The following is a 21,220-nucleotide window of genomic DNA, read 5'->3' on the forward strand; positions in this document are numbered from 1 at the left end:
TTACTACTCAATTGTACCACACCGATTTCACCAACTAGGATACATATCATGTTATTCTATAACAAACTCCACCCAACATAGTTTACCATGCCAGACAAGTATCATTGCTCGGTATGGGGGTACCAGACACGTATATCGTGTTATTACCACTATGATACATTTAATGCATTATCTCATCACTTAAACCTTTGCCTACTATTCTGCTAATAAACTTATAATCACATTACTTTAATCACTCTTTTAACATAAAATTTACAGGTATCATCCAAGGGTACTAGCAACATAATTATGCTTCAACATAAACAAATTAACCTACTCAAATTAATCACGTCACATGCGAAAGCTTTCAGCCATTCATATATCACATTCATCCATTAATATTTTGGATAAATCTCACTACGATTCTAAAACTCTTTAACTACCCTCATAAGCACCATTATAAGGCTTATAAACCCTTATAGTAACTACCATTACTAACGGCTGAACAAACACAGCCATTACCGCATTTCATATCGCCTCACGCGTTTCTACTCTTTTCACATACCTCTATCGTATAAAACCTTTCACGTTCCTCATTATCATGACACACACATATTAGTTCCATCAAAACTTTACCATACATGTTTCTAACATAACTATTATGCACATGCTAACTTCAACATAGACCCAACCTCAATCAATTCCAACATAATCACCATACATATTAAGCACATAATGGTCGACTCAACATTTCCATACCTAGTGACTGGCTTAAGCACAATTGGGCCAAGATTTTGAAATGAGGGCGCCTACTCACCCAAAATCTAGCATCGGCTAGGGCTCCCAATATACATACACCAGGTTCATTTTATCAGACTCACTACGTTCATTAGGTTCATTTGTTACAGGTTCCAAAATCGTCGCTCTGATACCACTTTGTGACACGCCCATATACCGAGGAGCCTTAACTAGACCTTCCTTAGCATATAAGGGCACCACCATCTCGGTTGCCTGAGGTAAGTAATCATCAAAAGTCGATAAAAGAACAGTTACAGTTATATTACAAGTGTTTCAGTTGAACTACTAAAACAAAGGTACAACTCGCCAAAGCTATAGAACTACATCTGACATTACTCGTGAGCACTCATCCAAACCCGGACTCCAGTTAGCATCCAAGACAGCACCTGCTAAGACGGACTCTTCACCATAAGGGATCACGACAGACACAACTAAACAAACAAGACAGCCACGCAAGGTCAGTAACTTAGGTATTACACAACAAATAGTACCAACATATTACAAACACACACACACACACACAGTCACATCCACTCCAACCAATGTCCGTCACCAACTGTCCACTGGACCAGCCCTGCCAGTGGGGGACCGCAGCTGTACCCACCAAATCCCCGTTCATCATACCGAGCGATAACCATGTCCCATTAATGTGCACATCCCCTCCCGTGGCGGGTTCCACGGAGGGCGAAACTAGGGCGTGAAGCCACTCCCGCAAGTGACTCCACTCAGCCGAGGACGCACCTCGAGAACCAGAGACAATCAATCACACACAGCTGCAATACAACGACAATCAACAAAACAGCATACACCAAACAACTACCATGTATACTCAACCACACAGTCACAACAACAATACAACAATGGCACAACAACCGACACACTAGACAATCAACAGAAACTGAGTAGGCGAACTTACCTTTAAGCGACTGCGGCGATTCCACGTCCACACACGCAACACCCATCAATCAAGTAACACTTATACACACAATACAATCCTCTATCACTACCATTCTAACCCTAACTGAAAACTCAACGACAAGGATGATGATGACGACATACCTACACGTAGAAACTTGGCAAGAGACCGCTACCCGACTCAGGCTAGCCACTCCTATGGCACAAGTATCTTCAAAGGCTCCCATGGAAGGTATTTGGTGAAGGGAAAGGAGGCAGAAATGATTTGCGGTTTTAACAAAACACGATTATAAATCCTCGCTAAAAAGACGCTACTCGATCGAGTAACCTATTTACTCGATCGAGTGGACCCTACTCGATCGAGTACCCAAGCTACTCGATCGAGTAGCCTCTACTCTATCGAGTACCACTCACTTCTAAAGGCAATCAAAGCACAAGGTAACTCTGGCACGCATCACTAAGGGCTATTGCCTGCCCCCAAAGGTCGGTCAGCGTTGGTCAACGGGTCCCTAAAAGGACGGGTATTACAAGCGATGCTAGCGGAAACGCTCGACGGCAAAGAATGAGCCATCTACTACATCAGCAAAAAGTTCATTGAGTACGAGACAAAGTACACCCAACTGGAGAAGACATGCCTTGCCCTAGTATAGTCAACAAAGAAGCTGCGGCATTACATGCTCAGCTACACGGTCCACAACTACTCCAAGATGGACCCGGTCAAATATATCTTCGAAAAACCCGTACTAAACGGAAGGCTGTCTAGGTGGACACTCATGCTGTCCGAGTTCGACCTCAAGTTTGTGCCCCTCAAGGTTATCAAGGGAAGAGCAGTCGCCGATTTCCTAGTAGAGAATCCCGTTAACGAGGATCCAGCGACCGACACATGGTCACTTCCTGACGAGGACATCCTTTGTGCCAATTCTGACGCATGAGACCTATACGTCGATGGTGCATCTAACCTGAGAGGCTTCGGGGTAGGAATCCTTCTAATATCACCAAAGGGAGAACATGTTCCGATCTCAGTCAAACTAGACGTCGCCGTCACCAACAATGCCACTGAATATGAAGCATGCCTTATCGGCCTACAAGCACCCATCACACTTGGCATCAAGAGACTGAGGGTCCACGGCGATTCCTCGTTCATCATCAATCAGGTGTCCGGATCATGGAAAATCCGAAGTGACAGCTTAGCTCCCTATCGAGCGAAAATCAATCAAGAGGTCGAGTTCTTCGACCAAATCGACTACTTCCACTTGCCACGAGAGGAAAATCAATTTGCTGATGCCCTGACAAAACTTGCCGCACTCGTCAATATACCTGACGACATAACATCGATGCCCCTATGTGTCGAGAGAAGGAGCGAGCCAGCTCACATTTGTGCCATCAACAACGACGAGGAAGGCTATGATGAACCTTGGTACCAAGCCAACCTCAACTACAAAACCAAAAACAAATTCCCTCCCAACTCTGATCAAAGAGGACAAAGAGCCATCCGTTTACTTTCATCACAATTCGTGTTAAACCAAGAACAACTATACAAGAGAACACCCCAAGGAATTCTCCTCCCTTGCATTGACCATCACAAAGCCAAAAAAGGCATGGGAGAGGTCCACGACGGAGAATGTGGCCCTCACATGAGCGGAATGATGCTTACCAGGAAGATCATGCTGCTAGGCTACTATTGGACCACCATGGAAGCCGACTGCCGTAACTACGTCAAACATTGCCACAATTACCAAATCTTCGCCAACATACAACACATACAACCATCCCTTTTATACACCATGACGTCACCCTGGCCTTTTTCACCCTGGGGCATCGACATCATCAGGAAAGTCAACCCGATAGGCACTAAGGGCCATTGTTTCGTCCTCGTCGCCATCGACTACTTCACCAAATGGGTGGAAGCGCAATCATATGCAGTCTTGACCGCCAAACAAGTGGCCAAGTTCATCTAAAACAACATCATCTGCAGATATGGGGTACCCCATGAAATCATCAGCGATCAAGGCTCTCACTTCCGGGCGGAAACTCAGGCCATGCTGGACAAATACAAGATCAAGCGACATCGATCATCCCCTTACCGTCCCCAAACCAACGGAGCGGTGGAGGCAGCTAACAAAACTCTTATCACCATTATCAAGAAAATAAAAGACAACTACCGCGATTGGCCGAGTAAGCTCCCATTCGCACTCTGAGGATATCGCACCTCCATTCGAATGCTGACAGGCACCACACCATTCTACCTAGCATACGGCATGGAGGAGGTTCAACCGGTACAGTTAGAGGTCCCTTCTCTACGCATCCTACTGGAGAGTCAAGTCCCTGAGGCGGAATGGACCCGTCGAAGGTTCGAACAACTCACTTTTCTAGACGAGCGGCGGCTCAACGCCTTGCACAACGTCCAGCTATACCAACGGCGTATACAACGGGCATTCAACAAGAAGATTAAATCCAGGAACATCAAAGAAGGCGACTTGGTCCTCAAGTCGGTTCGAGCACCGCTACCGGTCGATCCGAGGGGAAAATTCAAACCCAACTGGGTCGGGCCATACCTGATCAAGAAAATACTTTCGGGGGGCGCAGTGAGACTGAGTGACCTAGATGGGGAGGATTTTACAAACCTGACCAACCTAGACCAACTCAAGAAATACTACCCTTGAACCATAGCAACCAACGACCTAACCCTAGTTCTACAACTAGCAACCACCTCAACCCTTTTCAAGTCAAGTTCCTCAACGCGTTCTGATTTGAAATCGCATGTTTTATCGAGTCTAAGTTGCGTCACCTTACCCGTTTCGAATGTCCTTTGATCTATCAAAGACAACATCCATTTGCACTAAAACAAAAAACCCCCTGAACTACGAGCATGGTTTGATTTCACCTCTTCAGGTGTATACGTAGGCAGTCCCTCTTATACCCGAGGGATACAACCACAAAACCCAATCAAATTCACAAAACATTTCGAACTACGATCATGGTTTGATTTCACCTCTTCAGGTGGATACGTAGGCAGTCCTTTCTTACGCAAGAAGGATACAACCATCCCCATAATCAAAACAAAACAAAAAAACCCACATACAAAAAAACATCCCCATCAAAAAAAAGAAAGGGAAAACCATTCCCCTTCCCACAAAAATACAAAAATAAGCCTTTCTCCCTTCCCACAAAAATCCCACTTTCCCAAGTGCAAATGTTTAAGATGATTCAAACCGAATTACCTTTACAAAATGGATGGAAGAAACAAGTATTCACAATTTTTGACACGAGCAATCCTCTTATTTAATTAATAATGGGAGAGATTACAATTTCAACAACAAATAAAGCTCGACGAGTCTACAACTTGTCAAAGCTAAGGTGTCGGCTAAAACACCTCACATAATAAACTAGCACAAAACACACGAAACATAGCTAGTACAACATAATAAAAACTCGCAACACTAATACAACATAATAATAAAGTAGGGTAATGGAGGTCTTCACTCTTCCATTCTACCCTTGCCTTTTCCTTCGGGGTACATCTTCCCCTTGTTCTTCTTGTTGGCCCGCCTAGCATGGATTTCCTCCTCGGAACGGATCCTCAATGGATCTACAACGGCAACGGCCTCCGGTCTATTGCAAGACCTCATGTTCGGCCCAAAACAAGCCCATGCACGGCCCACCATATTCTTGGGACCCGAGCTTCTCCTCTTTGGTGGCCTCATCACATCGGGGCTAACCCCATCAACGTACTCCTCAAAGAAGGCACGGTTGGCCTTGCCAACCTCTCGATACTTCAAGTCGACAACCTCGTTCTTACGGGATTGGGACCTTTCTTCCAAGGACGGAGCTCTTGACCACTTGACATAAGTGGGAGTCACCCATGTCGTGCCAACGGGGTTTGGTACCTCCCAAAGCGGCCGAGTGGCCCACCACCTTTCGAAGACCTCCGCAAGCTCGGAGTTCCGGAAAACATTCTCTTGGACAAGGGTATCTTGAGCGGGCACCTTTTGTTGACGCCCCATTTGCCTCATGAGCCTTTCGGGATAAATGAAGGAAGCAACCTTCAAACCCACCACCATCAAAGAACGAGGACTAGCACCCGAAGCGGGCAACCCCGTGAAAGACCTCAAGTGCCACCATGGCACCACCCAACGGATGTGAGGACCACCCTCCTCCACAAATCTTGCGGCCCAATAGGCCTCGGTAGAAGCAAAGCTATCCGAGTACAACTTCTTCCTCATAGTAAGGTGACAGAAGGAATAAGAAGAGGAATAAATCGAAGGGTCTACATACCTTAGCCTCTCCAATAGCCACACTTGGAGGATCCTTGGAGATCCGAATGAAGGAGCTTCTCCACAAGAGCCTTCCTTGTCCAAAGCTTGGATGATCTCGCCAAGCACCAACCATGATGGATCTCTACCATGTTCCATTTGCTCGGCCACATGTACAAGGGTCATGCTACCATAGCATTTCGGCCCCTTCTTCTTCAAAGCATCAACAAAGAGGTATACATGGACAAGGCAAAAGGCAAGAGCCCTTCTCCTAGCCATCTCCGAAACATTGGAATCTAATTGGTTTGAAAATATGTTGATAAGAGCCACCATATCCACACCATATGGAGCAAGAAGGAAGTTGACTTGACTCGTTGACAAGCCCAACATTGAACGGAATCTCTCCTTATAGCATAACCGAGTCGGAAGAAGCACCGGAACACAACCCGGCGACCCACCAATGACTCCAACTTCTTCGGCTAGTGGACAAATTTCACCTTTCGGGAAAACGAAAACATGGTGTTTCGAATCCCAAAACCGAGAGCATGCTTTGAGGAATGAGGATTGCACCTTGACTTGACGAAGCACCAACAATTGACCAACTCCCATGCAAATGAGTTGATACTTTTCGGGAGGCGACAAATCCCGGCACCATTGTCGCAACGCATTCTCAAAAGCATCCATGAAATATTTTTGTGGAAGAAGAAGAGGTTTTGTAGAGATGTTTTTGTGTTCCGGATGATGAAACAATGAAGCACAAACATTACTATTTATACAAAACAATCAGCGCGTTTTTCAGAAAAAAGGGAGAGGTGGCTTCTATCGCCCAATAGCTCGCGCCTCTTTAGGCCTCTTCCCAGGATTCTCGCTTTGAATTGTCACTTTCAAGTTGTGTTTTCTCCTGACACCTCAAACCTCCCGCCGGAATGCTCGCGCCTCTTCGGGATGGTCCAAGACATTTTGTTTTTCCTCACACTCACATTTCCTTGTTTTTGCGTTTTACGAAATCCGACACGGTTTCCATGACGCAGCTTTAAACATATGGATTTTTCTTTCTTTTTTTAAAGGGGGAAGGGCTAGTCACCCCGATCCGCGACAGATCGCTTCCATGTCAAATCAAAATTCCAATTTTTTTTTTTGCTTTTTCGCAATTTTCCCAGCAAAAAAATAAAAATCAAAAATTGCTAACACGACATCAGTTTTCCTCAAAAATTCAAGCACTCACAAATTCGAGTCTTGACCACACAAAAATCAAATCAAATACACTCGTAAAAACCTTTTCTAAAATTCATCCCTGACGGTTTGAGTTTGAATTTTTCGAGTCACAAATCATTTCAATAATTCCGACGCAATTTAATTCAAGACGCGAGTTAATTGCTCAATTTTCAAATCAATTCCTTTTGATATCCAAACGTGACGACTTGTCGGCGGAATTTTCAAAAAAAAAATCATTTCAAATTCCAAAATTCAATTTTAAATTCAAGTCATCTTGGTTAATTTTGTTTTCGATCAAATGCTTTTACGTGTTTACGTTTATGTATACGTTGTACCTGTTGCCTGTTTTCTACACTAACAATGCAGGAACTAGTGCGAAGCAAAAGAGGAATTGACAGCCGACAGCGCTCCTCTGAAACACAAAACAAACAAGCCAAAAAATCACAAAATGAACCACAATCCAAAAACACATATATACAAACCGCCTCATGCAAAATACATCGACACACGTTTGATACAAACAATTGACCATACAAACAGGAGCTAGTACATACATCTATCATACAGTCACTGGCCTAAGACAACAAACTGGGGGCCACCCGCCACCTACCGAACTAAGCACTCCCTATCCTTTCGATCGGAAAAGAAAAGGAGCAACACGGGAAATAGAGGAGCAACAACGGAAGCAGAGGTGGTTGCCATGACGGTAACACCGCGTTCCTCCTCTATAACAAAAAGAAAAATGATGCCTGGCATATTTCGGACGACACGAAAATCGAGGATCGTAACTCACCACGTTACCTCGACGTTGACCTCCAATCATCGGAATTCAAGAGCAAAAGGGGACCATAACAACGGACGCTACCCCGATGTTAACCCTCAATCACCAGAACTTGGCGACGATCAAAAGTGGCAACATGGGATAACACGCCGATACTAAACCCCACTTATCGGACATTCGAACCCCTGCACACAAACGGCCAACAATCGATACCCGATCATTGGTCGGGCAAAGGCCGCCAGGAAGAAACACAACCAAGCCTGTAACAAAAAACAGTCATCTCTCCTCTACCGGGATCATCCTCCTCCTCCAAGGCCTCCACAACAGACCACATAGGTCCCAAATGGTACCCTGCAGTCAAAGTCAAACAAAGAACGTCAGCCGAAATTTCGGCATTACGACGGCATAAATTGGACAAATCCAAAAAAGAAACCTGCAAAGCAATTCAAAAAAAACAATTCAAAAAAAAAAACAATTCAAAAAAAAAAAAACAACAAAACAATTTACAAAAAAAAACGACTCGCCCTTCTTTTCAATCAAAAGACGAGTCAAAACGACCACAACAACCGGTACAATGGGGTATTTTTCTACGGCTCGAAAAGGCAATTCCTACGCCAATTTCAGCGCAAACCGGTCAAAATTTCAAAAAACGACCACAACAAGGCAACGTGATTTTATCACGCCTTAAAGCGACCTAAACTACCGATGAGGTCCATTTCAAGGCAAACTGACTCAATTCAAGCCCAATCAGACGCTTATTTTGTCAGTTATAAGACCGCTTTAAAAGGCAAAATTCCAATTTTGCCCACAATACCCAACAAAGTCCATAATGGCAAATACGGTCTTCCCCGACTACAATGCAACCTAGTGGGACCCATTATCCAAGCAAATAAACTTGACATTGTGAGATGAGACGGTTTCTCAACCTCCCTCATGTTTTTCGAGTATAGGGAGCGGGAACAGGGACCAAAATGCAAACTAAAAGCACCCCTATACTCCTAAATAGGTTTCTAACCTAATGCAATCATCAATTTCACTCGAAATGGGCTCAATCAAAAACGCCCAAATCAATTTTTCTAGGGTAAAAATTTCGCCCTAATTCAATCTATCAAAAAGACCAACAAATTCAAATGGATTCAAGAGGAAATACATACCTTGAGATGACATTGATGATGATGGCACGAATCGAAGCAAGTTAGAGACCAACAATGGGGGTTTTTTTGGTCGAAAGGTTGAAGACGAAGTCAGAAAGGTATGCGAACCATTCTCGCGTCTTTTACAGAAAAAAAGGGAAGCTCCCTTAACTCGCCAGGTTGCTCGCGTCTCAATAGGGTGCTCCCTGCTCTTTCAGCGAAATTTTGGGCTTTGGCCCAATTTCCTATAACAAACTTCAAATTTTCAATGACGACATTAAGGACCGTCATTTTTCAAATACGAACACAAATAGTGAAATCAAAATTCACTATTTTCCTTCAAAATTCCAAACAAACGGTGATTAAAACCGCCATTTTCACTTTCAAAAAAATAATAGTGAAAATTCAAATTCACTAATTCCTCAAATTTTAAACGACGGCAATTAAAACCGTCATTTTCAAAATAATAGTCGAAATTAAATTTCACTATTTTCACCACACATGTCAACGGCGGCAACATAAACCGTCACTTAGAAAACTAATAGTGAAGATTCAAAATTTACTATTTCCTACACATGTCAATAGCGGCACATAAACCGTCACTTCAGACGTAATAGCGAAATTTAAAACTCGCTATTTCCTTCAAAATTCAAACAAACGGCGATTAAAACCGCCACTTCAAATTCATAAACGAGTAGCGAAAATTCAAAATTCGCTATTCCTTCAAATGTCAACAGGGGGCTTCCTCGCGGAACCCGCTTATTTCAAAACAACATTAGTAAAAATTCAAATTAACTATTTCCACGGCGGCATCATGAGTCCGCTACTTTCAAAACAAGCCCATCTGGCGCGGCTATTCTCATGGTCAATTAACCGACCGCCCTATGGCTGGCGAGCCTTACTACGCATCGCGGTTGGCGAGCCTTCCTCATATACGCCTCATGGCTGGCGAGCCTTATTACGCATCGCGGCTGGCGAGCCCTCTACACATACGCCCCAAGGCTGGCGAGCCTTACTATGCATCGCGGCTGGCGAGTCCTCCTCATGTACGCACCACAGCTGGCGAGCCTTTGTCCGCAAATGTGCGAGGACATATCCGAAGACGCCTCAGGTATGACTCCTTCTTATGGCTGGCGAGCCTTTGTACGTAGTCTAACGGACTTTAAACGACCCACACAGACAATCAACAGACTCTAAACTGTTCCCAACGACAGGTCATTGGCTCGTACCCTCGAGTCGCCTTGGCGTCGTCCTTCCCGACGGCAGGTCCTTAGCCCGAATCCTTTCGAGCAGCCTTGACGTCGCTTGGGTCTTCAGGTTGTAATCTTCGATTGACCTGGGGGCTCTACTTTGACTTTACCCTGTCCAAGCCTCAGTCAAAGTGGGGGCTCTGTAGATAATCAGTATCTGGTGAGACTCCAACAAACACCCGATGATTATCGGACTATAACATGATTTGAGATCGCGGCGTTTGATCGACAGTTCGTGTACAACTTTACGTCGGAAAACATAAAACGATTTCGAAAATAAAACATTTCAAAACTTTTCAAAAGTACCTGGAGTGTTTAATGCACGACGACGGGGTCGCAATGACACTAACTAGAGTCAAAACCGACATCGGACCAAAAACCGACTCAAAAATTCAAATCCCGACTCCAACAACGTGTCAAACCGAGTAAACCACAAAAAAACAAACCATTCAAAACCTTCTATACTAAGATTTCCCGGATTCATGAATGGTCAAGTACCAAACATGTGACTACAAATCCTAGGATAGAACAAATCATGATTGCATTTGTGTGAAAGTGACATGACAACTCGAAGACCCGCGACGTGGCTCGCGCCTCTTTGAGTAGCCACGGTGGCCACGTCACTCAAAACTCACACCAGCACTCATTCTCCTATAAATACCCCTCAAATGCCCCCATTTGAGAACTTACGCGAGTGTTCGCCCCCTCTTTTCTCTCTTAAAATTCTCGACTCGACTTCCTAAGTCACAATCCGACGCGTATTTACGACCTACCGATCATAAATACAAGCCTTACACATTGTTTGGTACCGTCGTCGTGCATTAAATCACTTGACCGACCACTTCGACCACTACACCGTGACTTATCTTAATAAAACACTCTTTTTACTTGCTAAAACGGTTTTAAACCGAGTCTTTGCCGACCAAACGAGTTGTTACACTTACGTCGGTTTTTCGCCATAACCAAGCAAGTAAGTACGAGGGTGTAAAAATCCTTCTTTTATCATGTCTTTACTTATTTCATGACTATAACATGCTAAATCATGCATAACACGATCCAAAACAAAGGGTAGACGAGCCAAAACTGAATTTTGGCCTGAGACAGAAGCCCCTTGTTCTGCACAGAGGCTCGCGCCTCAATGGGGTGTCTAGGTCAGACTCAACCGTGTTTGTTCTCGTCTTTCCTCATTAATTCACTTTCACATTTGTAATCGGTTTTTACCATTTCAAATATTGTCAAACCTCTTTTATTTTATTTGCTTTTACAAGTTTTTAACCATAAAACATTTTTCACCCTTGGTTCCTAATAACATGACGGTTTAATCCGTGTTTCGGTGATAATATTTGGTTAGTTACATTCAAAAGGTATTTTAAAGCCTTTTATTTCATTTCTTTACATTTTGGGAGGTATTTTAAAGCCTTTCATCATTTCTTTACATTTTGTATTAGTCACCAACATAAAGTCATCCTTGGTTCTACATACCATGCCGAATTTCAACTCGGGTACGATGATGAGTATCGACTAATTATATTTAAATGAACTTAAAACAATTAGTTCATATCCATTTTCAAAACTATTCATGTCAAGCTTGCCAAGTGGAACCCGACACCGAATATCATCAAAATAATGATGATTATTCGAGTCTCGTTCCTCAAATCAACAAATGCGGCCTAAACGGCTCTTTCAAACCAAAACGGGTTCAAATACCCATCTTTCAACACGTTTTACAAACGTTTTTCAAATGGCCAGAATGCGTCTTAAACCGTTGGCTGACCCGCGCCTAAACAGGCCATCTTTCTTATTTTCAAAACCAGGGGAGACCCCCTTGAATCGCCAACAGGCTCGTGCTTCATGTGGCCGCCTGGTGCAGGGTCTGTTCCCTTTCCAGCATTAGTCAAGGATGATCCCGACTCTGGCCAACCCGGATATAGGCCGGATCAGATGACTAATTCGCTCATTCAAAAATCACATTTGCAAAATGCCTTACTAAGACAAATGGACCACGTTATGCACCATAAACCTAATACGGTAAATGGATGTTTAATTTCTGTCTTGCATGCAAATCAAACATAAATCCAACTCGACTTCTTATACTTGATACTTGGATTAAATCAACCGACTTAGATGGCTCTCACATGTTAGGTTTAAATTATTGGATGCGCATTCATGCATTTAAACCGTTTTATCAACTTTTGCATTCAACCAACCAAGATCGATCAGTAGAGGCTTCTACCGCGGGCGGGATTGGGTGTCTGATTAAAGGGCTTCCCAATACGTACCTTCACCTCTTACTCAGAAACATTGGATAGTGGACGACCATATCCAGGGCGTATGAGAGTCATTCTAGAGATAGGATGCTAAAGAGGGACGATTCCTTATCTTTAGTACCTATGTCAAACACTGCTTTGTGCTTCATTTGACCGAGGTATAAAGTGGATTCGAACAGGTTCCAAGCATCCCACAAATGCTTGGTGGCGACTCCGAACATCTCTAATCGTTTCGAGACCCTTACCGAGACGAAACTGACCGATCTAAAACGATCCGGTCGAAAGCATCTTTACGCCACCGAGCGTGGCTTTCAAAAGACCATTGCATGTCCGTAGATTGGCTTGGCGTGCAGGTGGCCCGTGACTACGGATCGGTAGGTGGCCCCCAAATCCACAGGCCGAGATGTGGCCCATGTACACAGATTGTTGTTGTACAGCTGATTGTGGTTGTTTATTTGTGGTTGTTGAGGTGTGTCCTCGGCTGAGTGGAGTCACTTGCGGGAGTGGCTTCACGCCCTTGATTCGCCCTCCGTGGAACCCACCACGGGAGAGGATGTGCACATTAAGGAACATGGGTGTATCGCTCAGGGTAGATGAGTGGGGCTTAGGTGGGAACGGCTGCGGTCCCCCACTGGCGGTGTGGATTACAGGTTGCGATTGGTAATCTTGCAAGACTGGACCTTTGGGCAGTCAGAGATGTGTGGTTGGTTGGAGGAGGTGTGTGTGTGTGTGTGTGTGTGTGTGTGTGTGTGTGTGTGTGTGTGTGTGTGTGTGTGTGTGTGTGTGTGTGTGTGTGTGTGTGTGTGTGTGTGTGTGTGTTTGTGTGTTCTTGTAGTGAGTTGTGTCTTTTAGTTAATTGTTATCTCAGTTGCTGACCTTGTGTGGTTTTGTTGCGTTATTTGTTTCTGTTGTGTCTGTCGTGATCCACTATGGTGAGCAGACAGTCTTAGCAGGTTGATATATGGATCTTAGCTGGGTGCTTGGAGGGATGAGTCTACCACGAGTCATGGCAGATATAGCTTCACGTAGTTGATCGTAGTTCTGAGTTGTATTTTTTAGATCGTCAGTCGGTTGTTAAAAACTTGTAATGTAAAATAAACTTTCTCTAATCGACATTTGATTATTATTGTCCTTGAGCAACCGAGATGGTAACGCCCTTATCTACTAGGGAAGGTCTTGTTAAGGCTCTTGGTAGATGAGGGTGTTACAAAGTGGAATCAGAGCGGTGATTTTGGAACCTGTAACAAATGAGCCTAATGAACGTAGTGAGTCTAATAAAATGAACCTGGTGTATGTATATTGGGAGCCCCAGCCGATGCTTGATTTTGGGTGAGTAGGCGCCCTCATTTCAAAATCACGGCTCCATTATGCTTAAGCCTGTCACCGGGTATGGGAATATCGAGTCGGGAATTATGTGCTTAGTGTATGATAGATAAGTAGCAATAACTGTGATATAATCTCTGCAAGTTTTATTGTGATGATGAACTGCGTAGGGTTATGTTTGAATGGAAGTGTGGGTGAACGAAATAGAGATGGTGAAGTGTCGATAGTGCATGATAATGTCGGGTGATATAGTGATAATAATGCGTTCTAAGTCTTTCTATGTGTACTAGTTTATAAAGAAATGTGAGTCTTATATGTGATGATGATAGTAAGTCATAAGTTTTGTACTAGTTTTAATGTTTGTCAAGTGGTAATTAGAATTGCAATTGGTGAATTGTTAAGTACTTTTGTGTTATGGCATATTTAAGTCGAATAATTTAGTTAATAAATTGTTGTGACATGATCCAATTCCTAGCAAACTCGAATATAGATGATGGTTTATTGTTAGATGAATGCTTAGAGTAGTGTGAGTATAAATTGAATTGTTGAATTTGCAAATGCATGATTAGAAGTGAGATAATGTGTTGAGTATATGCATGAATAAATTAATGGTATGGTAAATCATTTTGCGTTGTAATTGTTATAGAGTGAAGTAATATGTGTCTTGGTTGGATGAAATCGTTGAGTTACATTTGAGTAGTAATAAGGTGTTGTGAATGAATATAATAATCTATGATGATTTCCAAATACATTTTGGAATCGACACGAGTTGTTGTTTTGCAGGAATCGTTGGCTAAACTCGAAACTTTTAACCGTGTACCAAACCTTAGTTGACCGAGTACAAGTGCCAACTCGACCGAGTATACCTTATTCGATATAGTTATGGGGCTATAAGGTCGAAAACGTTGGATCTTCCAGCGAAAACTCGATCGAGTAGCTCCAACTCGATTGAGTAAAGGTCACTCGATCGAGTAACCTACTTACTCGATCGAGTAAGTGAACAGTACACGAGATTTTACGGGTTTCTTATACCTTTTTTCCTATATTTCTTCTTCATATTTCTCTTCATAACTAAACCCTAACTCCTTCTAAATCTCTCTTTGCTCTCAAGAACTTGGTGCTTTGGTGTTGATCCTTGATATTCTTCTAGTTTAATTCGTCCCCTTTTGCTTGCTAATCATTCAAGGTAAGAACGTTTATCCTTTTCTATGTTTTAATTGAATAAAAATATGTAAGATTGTTGGGGTTAGCTGAAAATTCGATTTATATGTATATAACCTTGCTTGTAATTGTTGTAATATGATTTATTTGCTTTAATTTGTTGAGTATTGATGCTAGAAGTAGAAAAATCGAAACAATATGGGGGTTGATTGGACCGGAATTTCTAGGGTTTGGGGATTCAAATTGATTTTTGTTTGTCTTTTGCATATGAATGGAGGAAAATTAAGGAATGTATGTTATGGGTATCATATTTAGTGTTGATTTTGATGAATTTTGCTCAAAATTTTGCCTTAAAACTCCGTCTTAAAAGTGCCTCAAACTGAAAATCGCCCCAAATCTTTTTGATAGTTGTTCATTTGGAAAGCTATTTTGAAAGTTTAATGCTCTAAATTTTCTAGTTGATGTGTTAATTGAAGTGATGCTCTCCAAAATCTTTGTAGCTGTAAGACCGTCTAACGAGAATTTGAGAGTTGTATACTTGAAGTTTTTGGATTGTTTAGTGAAAGTGTGTATATAGTAGTTCTTTTTCTATGATTATACATGAAAGTTTATATGTTCTTAAGTAAGTATTTGTTGTGTATCTAAAATGTGTGTTGAAAACAGATGCCGAGATCTACAGTTGGTACCCGACAAAGTAAGAGGGGGAAGGCCTCCGTGCCTGAGGTTGGTGAGGGGAGTGGGGGACCTATGGTTCCATCTGTACCGGAGTACCCTACCGTCGTCTTTGCTGACTTCAAGCAAAGAGATGCGTTTATCGCGCTACAAAAGCGACGGATGAGACCTACCCGCTATATTGATACCACCATCTTGATGGACCCAGAAGATGAGACTGATGTGAGACACATATTTGAGACTTTGGGCATGACCGGGTTGTATCGTCTTAGGAAACACTCCTATGCTTTTCTGACTTTGGAGTTCATGAGTTCTTTTTGTTATGATGCAGTGGAGCAGACCGTCGAATTCCGTCTCATGAACACTAGCTTCTTTTTTACCATGGATATGTTTGCCACCCACCTCGGCCTTGCTAGACCGGAAAAGGGAGCCCTTAGGGACATCCCATCTGAGTGTGGAGCCAGTAGTCTTACGCCTTGCTTTACCGGCAAGCCCGCCCCCACCTCTAGCAACATGTTGATAAACGATGTTGAACATGTCACCTTGAAGATCTTCCTCCGTGCTATGACCTGTTTACTCTATGAGCGGAGAGATGTGGGTAAGCTTAACTCACACGAGGTGATATTGCTTGCGGCTTGCCTTAAACCCACCCGAGCCCCGCGAGTCTCTTTCAGTGCCCCGGCCATAGTGTGTGCTAGCCTAGCATTGATGGCCTCTTCTGACACTCGTTTCTTGAGGTGTGGCGCCATTGCCACCAGGTTGGCGGAGCGTTTGACCACTTTTGAGGCCTCCTCGGCCTATACACCTTTGACGCCGACGGTGCCTACCTTCGACCGTGAGTACTTTCTCGACCATAAATGGTTGAGAACCTTGGAGGGTAGTGGGTTAGCGTGGAGAGTTTGGGGGATGAGTTGGATGAAGATACCCGATCCTAAGCACCTTCCCGTGACCGAGCCTTTACCGGCGGCAGTGGTGGCTGCCGATTCAGATGATGAGGAGGAGGTCCCTGATAGGCAGTTTTACCTCATTGACGCTGATATTTTGGAGGTGATTCTTAAACCGACCAAGGGGGATCGAGCTAGACCCGAGGATAGACAGCATAGGTTTGGGAGGGGACCGCGACGGGTGAGAGAGAAGATGGTTGAGACCCAGCCAGAGCAGCCTGTGCCTCCATAGTTTTAGTTTCCCAACTACCCTTCCATCTTCAGCCCCGAGATGAGAGTGAGTGAGCTCACGGAGAGGGTGTCTGCTACCTTGACACTCCGGAATCTCCATAAGATGGCATATATTCAGGGCATCGGTACCAAGGCGGCTTAGCCGGTGTGGTAGAGAGGTGTTGGGGGTGACAGCGGGGTTTTCCATTCCTTTGGCGTGGAGTGGTCTACTTGGGGAGAGCCTATGAGTTACCCCTACGGTTGCTTGGCACCATGGTGAGTGGGAGTGGATTCTGGCGTCGGTGGCATCGCGGGTGAGGGTACAGCTGGAGCAGGCACGTCTGGAGGCGGGGGTGGAGATGAGATAAAAGATGAGCAGGCTATGGAGTGATGATGCTCCTTTTTATTTTTCTATCTTGTTTTATGGACTTGTAGTTGTTGATACTTGTTTTGTCGGGAACTTTTATTAGACTTTGGTTTGTATTGTGGCCATAAGGCCGTATTTTAGATACTTTTCAGACTTTCTATGCAGGATATTGGTGTCGGGAATATGTTTCCGACTCATGTATATATTGCTTTGGATTTATAGAGTGGTGCCTTAGGGGGATTTTGACCTGTGGCTACTCGATCAAGTGCCCCTCACTCGATCGAGTAACTGCAGGGGTGGAATTCTGGATGCATTCTGATCTTGACCTACTCGATCGAGTGCCTGGTAAGCTCGATCGAGTAAGGTCAACTCGATCGAGTGCCTTACAAGCTCGACTGAGTGCCCCTGTTTGGTGCTTATTTCGTTTAAACATTTGTCTCTATCTTCATATTAGTGGTTCTTGTTATAATGTCTCTTGTTGTGGATGTCTTATATCATTGTTCAGTCTCAACGGCAGTTATACAGTTGTGCATATTAGTATGATTTATACAATTTCCATGGTGTTTATATAATTTCGTATGCTAACTCATATTGTCTCAGGTAACGTAGTGTGTATTGGTTATAGCTCTTGTTGCATAACGTTTATGGTCGTATAAGAAAGTAATTGATGACATGGTTGATAGGCGATCATAGGATGTCTCGTTGTGTTGTTCACTTTCTCGATAATTTCATATCTATATGAGTCATATTTATGTAATGTCAAGGAAGTGTCCTAGTTGACATGAGTCAAAATGCGTAATATGGTTCGTTCGTAATGTCTATATGGAATAATATTTTATCGAATTGTACATTCGTAAAATTGTGTTGTTGGTGAACTTCGGGAACAAAGTTCCTTTTAAGAGGGGAAGAGTAATGTCGCGGGGAAAATGACGTAACTATAGCAATTTTATAGTATTGTATGACAATTATGAAGTATTTAAAATGGTTATTGGGTAATTTCGTAGTAGTTATTGTGCAATTGAGTAGTAGTTTGTAAATTTTGAATAGAACAACATGTTATTGCATCTTATTTTCAATTAATTGTCCTCTACGTTGTAATGGAATTGGATGTTAGTAGCAAATAGTAGAGTGGTTGTTAGTAGATTGTGTTGTATGGTTGAAGTAATAGAGTGGAATGACTGATGTGTTGTTGTTAATCAGTAATAGAACTGTCGTTTTTGAGTGTTTTGTAAGTGATAGTTGTTGGCAAGTTATCGATGAAGGAATAGTTTGATAGTCGTATTGGTTTAAATTTGCGTAATGACATGAGACGAGTGCAAGTAATGGTCAAGTGATTGTTCTTGTACACAATGTGTTTTGGTGATTCAGTATGAAGTTGGTGATTCGATAGGAAGTTGTGTTGAGTAATATATCTTAAGGTAGATGATGATGATGGTTGATGAACATTCATAGCGGGATGGTCTTTCTAAACGATCGTGTTGACCTGTGTCGGATAAATATTGGTGGTTATCTCGGTTCCCTCGACCTTGTGTTGTGAGGGAGGATGAATCGAACTTCGGGGATGAAGTTCTTTTTAAGGGGGGGAGACTGTAATACCCGTCCTTTTAGGGACCCGTTGACCGACGTTGGCTGACCCTAGACACCTATCTTGACCTTCGGAAACCTTACGAGTGACGACCTGTGACGGTGTGAGCTTTGGTTTGTGTGCTACTTGATCTAGCTGAGGCTACTCGATCGAATAGCTTTCAATCTCGATCGAGTAGAGGTCACTTGATCGAGTAAGTTGGTTACTCGATCGAGTAACGGGTTTGCAGCGGGGAATTATAAATCGTTAATCGTGAAAACCCAAATCATTTCTCTACTTTCTTCTAAAACTAAATGTCATCACCTCTCTTCTCCTTCACCATGATTCACCTCCTTGATGCCTTTGTGAGTGAGAACACCTTAGGGATGGGATGCTTGAGTCGGGTTGCGTTCTTGACGTCGGGTTGGTGTGTAATAGGTATGTCATCGTCATCATCATCGTTGTCCTGGTTTTCAGTTATATTTATAGAGGTAGTAATAGATAGTTGTGATGGTTGTATAGGTGGTTTTCATGGTTAATTGGTATCTTGTGATCGGACGCGGAATCGCTGCGGTTTGCTAAAGGTAGGTTCGCCTACTCAGTACTGTCGATTGTCTAGAGAGTCTTTTGTTGATTTGTAACTGGGTTAATGTCAATAGGATGATTGGTTGAGGTAGTTGCTAATGTTGTGTTGGTATAGTAGTTGGTGATTGTTGTTGTACAACTGATTGTGGTTGTTTGTTTGTGGTTCTCGAGGTGCATCCTCAGCTGAGTGAAGTCACTTGTGGGAGTGGCTTCACGCCCTTGATTCGCCCTCCGTGGAACCCGCCACGGGAGGGGATGTGCACATTAAGGAACATTGGTTTATCGCTCAGAGTAGATGAGCGGGGCTTAGGTGGGAACGGCTGCGGTCCCCCACTGGCGGTGTGGATTACTGTTCGCGATTGGTAATCTGACAGGACTGGATATTTGGGCAGTCAGAGATGTGTGGTTGGTTGGAGGAGGTATGGTGTGTGGTGTGTGTGGTGTGTGTGTGTGTGTGTGTGTGTGTGTGTGTGTGTGTGTGTGTGTGTGTGTGTGTGTGTGTGTGTGTGTGTGTGTGTGTGTGTGTGTGTGTGTGTGTGTGTGTGTGTGTGTGTGTGTGTGTGTGTGTGTGTGTGTGTGTGTGTGTGTGTGTGTGTGTGTGTGTGTGTGTGTGTGTGTGTGTGTGTGTGTGTGTGTGTGTGTGTGTGTGTGTGTTCTTGTAGTGAGTTGTGTCTTTTACATAATTGTTATCTAAGTTGCTGACATTGTGTGGTTTTGTTGTGTTGTTTGTTTCTGTTGTGTCTGCCGTGATCCACTATGGTGAGCAGTCAGTCTTAGCAGGTTGATATATGGATCTTAGCTGGGTGCTTGGAGGGATGAGTCTACCACGAGTTATGGCAGATACAGCTTCACGTAGTTGATCGTAATTCTGAGTTGTATCTTTTAGATTGTAAGTCGGTTGTTAAAAACTTGTAATGTTAAATAAACAATCTCTTATCGACATCTGATTATTACTGTCCTCGGGCAACCGAGATGGTAACGCCCTTATCTGCTAGGGAAGTTCTTGTTAAGGCTCCTTGGTAGATGGAGGTGTTACATCTTGACGATTTAATCCGTATTTCGGTGATAATATTTGGTTAATTACATTTTAAAAGGTATTTTAAAACCTTTCATTTCATTTCTTACATTTCAAAACAAACATATTAGTCACAAATACAAAGTCATCCTTGGTTCCATATACCATGTCGATTTTTAACCCGAGTATGATGATAAACATTGACTAATTACAAAAAAATGGACTTAAAACAATTAGTTCACAATCATTTTTCAAAACTATTAATGTCAAGGTTGCAAAAGCGAACCCGACATCGAATATTGTCAACACAATGATGATTATTCAAGTTTTGTTCTTCATATGGGCATAAACGTGGTCTAAACGACCTTTTCAAACAAAGACGGGTTCAAAAACCCCTTTACAAATCTTTTTACAAACGTTTTTAACAGTCAGAAGACGTCCCTTGGACAGTCTACTGACTCGCGCCAAAATAGGCCAACTGTTTTCTAGTTTTCAAACCGGGACAGGCCTGCTTGCATCGCCTGACGGATTGCGCCTCAATAGGCTGCCTGATGCAAACCCTGCTTCTCTTCCAGCACTTGTCTAGGACGATCCCGACTTCGGCTAACCCGAATACAGGACAGATCAGATGACAAATCTGCTCCTTTTATATTGTATTTGTAAAACGCCTTTCTAAGGCAAACGGATCACGTTATGCACCATAAACCTAACTCGGTAAATGGATGTTTAATTTCCGTCTTGCATGCAAATCAACAATTAATCCAACTTGACATCAATTACTTGATATT

This window comes from Silene latifolia, chromosome 1 (genome assembly GCF_048544455.1).
Source record: "Silene latifolia isolate original U9 population chromosome 1, ASM4854445v1, whole genome shotgun sequence".
NCBI classification, from domain to species: Eukaryota; Viridiplantae; Streptophyta; class Magnoliopsida; order Caryophyllales; family Caryophyllaceae; genus Silene; species Silene latifolia.